Genomic DNA, 2500 nt, shown 5'->3' with positions numbered 1-2500 from the left:
TTTTAATATTTTTCACGCATAGACCCCGTCAAACGCTAGAAGTTGGCGGGGATGTCTCTCTTGTGGCTCACGGGGCTGTTAGGGTCGCACAGAAATGCCTCGGAATGGGAAAACGGGTCATTTTTGTGTGGCCACATTGCATAGGAACGGCATGAAACTTCCAGAGGCATTTGCAGCAGGAATGCATGTGCACTCAAAAACGTCTATATTTTTCACGGATAGACCCCGTGAAACGCTATAAATTGGCGGGGATGTCTCTCTTGTGGCTCACGGGCGCTGTTAGTTAGGGTCGCACAGAAATCCCTCGGAATGGGAAAAGGGGTCATTTTCGTGTTGCCACATTGCGTACGAACGGCATGAAACTTCCAGAGGCATCTGCAGCAGAAATGCATGTGCACTCAAAAACGTCTATATTTTTCACGGATAGACCCCGTGAAACGCTAGAAATTGGCGGGGATGTGTCTCTTGTGGCTCACGGGGCTGTTAGGGTCGCACAGAAATCCCTCGGAATGGGAAAACGGGTCATTTTCGTGTTGCCACAATTGGCATACGAACGGCATGAAACTTCCAGAGGCATTTGCAGCAGAAATGCATGTGCACTCAAAAACGTGAATATTTTTTCACGGATAGACCCCGTCAAACGCTCGAATTTGGCGGGGATGTTTCTCTTGTGGGTCACGGGGCTGTTCGGCTCGCACAGAACTCCCTTGGTCCACCTGATTCGTGCATACAGGCAGCAACTAAAACTCTGTAAACCTGCTGTGAGGACATCTAAACAGTGGACCAGTGAGGCTGTGGAAGATTTGCGGGCGTGCTTAGACTGTACTGACTGGGATATGTTCACGACTGCTACCAATAGTCTGGATGAACTCACAGAGGCTGTGTACATCAGCTTCTGTGAGGACTGCTGTATCCCAACACGTACCAGGGTGAACTTTAACAACAACAAGCCCTGGTTCTCAGCAAAGCTCAAAAGGTTGAGGTTGGAGAAGGAGGAAGCGTTTAGGAGTGGGGATAGAGACAGATTCAAGGAGTCGAAGAACAGGTTTAGCAAAGCGGTGAGAGAGGCTAAACGACTGTACTCAGAGACACTAAAACACCAGTTCTCTACTAACGACGCTGCTTCTGTCTGCCAAAGGGCTCAGGCACATCACCAACTACAAACCCAGAGCGCCCCACACCACTAACGACTCCCGCCTAGCCAACGACCTGAACGAGTTCTACCGTAGATTTGAAAGACAATTGGACTGTCCTGAACCACCCCTTCCCACCCAAGAGGCCCCATCCCCCACCCATACTACAGAAACGACTCTCTCCTTTCAGGAGGGAGAAGTTAATGGGCTTTTCAAGAGGCAGAATCCACGCAAAGCAGCCGGGCCGGACTCTGTCTCTCCAGCCACCCTCAGGCACTGCGCTGGCCAGCTGTCTCCGGTGTTCACCAACATCTTTAACACCTCCCTGGAGACATGCCATGTACCAGCCTGTCTCAAGTCCTCCACCATCATCGCTGTGCCCAAAAAGCTAAGGCCAACAGGACTAAATGATTACAGACCGGTCGCCCTTACATCTGTGGTAATGAAGTCTTTTGAGCGCCTGCTCCTGGCACACCTCAAAGCCATCACAGACCCTCTCCTGGACCCCCTTCAGTTTGCCTACAGAGCCAACAGGTCTGTGGACGACGCAGTTAACATGGCCCTCCACTTCACCCTACAGCATGTGGACGCCCCAGCATCCTACGCCAGGATCCTGTTTGTGGACTTCAGCTCTGCCTTCAACACCATCATCCCTGCCCTGCTTCAGGACAAGCTCTTCCAGCTGAACGTGCCCTACTCCACCTGCAGGTGGATCACAGACTTCCTCTCTGACAGGAAGCAGTGCGTTAAGCCGGGAACAGAAGTCTCTGACTCCAGGTCCATCAGCACGGGAACTCCTCAGGGCTGCGTCCTTTGCCCACTGCTCTTCTCCCTGTATACCAACAGCTGCGCCTCCAATCATCTGTCCGTCAAACTCTTGAAGTTTGTCGGACGACACCACCCTCATTGGGCTGATCTCTGGTGGGGATGAGTCTGACTATAGGTGGGAAGCTGACAACCTGGTGACCTGGTGTAGCCAGAACAACTTAGAGCTAAATGCTCTAAGGACAGTTGAGATGGTTGTGGACTTCAGGAAGAATACAGCCCCACTCACCGCCATCACCCTGTTAGACTCCGCAGTCAAAATTGTGGAGTCCTTCCGCTTCCTGGGCACTATTCTCTGCCGGGACCTCAAGTGGGAACTGAACATCAGCTCCCTCGCCAAGAGAGCTCAACAGAGGATGTACTTTCGACGGCAGCTGAAGAAATGCAACCTGCCAAAGACAATGATGGTGCAATTCTATACAGCGATCATTGAATCCATCCTCACCTCCTCCATAACCGTCTGGTACGCTGCTGCCACTGCCAAGGACAAGAGCAGACTGCAGCGTATCATGCACACTGCTGAGAAGGTAATTGCCTGCAAT

The sequence above is a fragment of the Petromyzon marinus genome, unplaced genomic scaffold (assembly GCF_048934315.1).
Source record: "Petromyzon marinus isolate PM22_M1 ecotype Great Lakes invasive population unplaced genomic scaffold, UKy_Petmar_22M1.pri1.0 PM_G_Scaffold_26, whole genome shotgun sequence".
Lineage (NCBI taxonomy): Eukaryota > Metazoa > Chordata > Hyperoartia > Petromyzontiformes > Petromyzontidae > Petromyzon > Petromyzon marinus.
The sequence above is the reverse complement of the archived record's forward strand: the minus strand, read 5'-3'. Positions refer to the sequence as shown.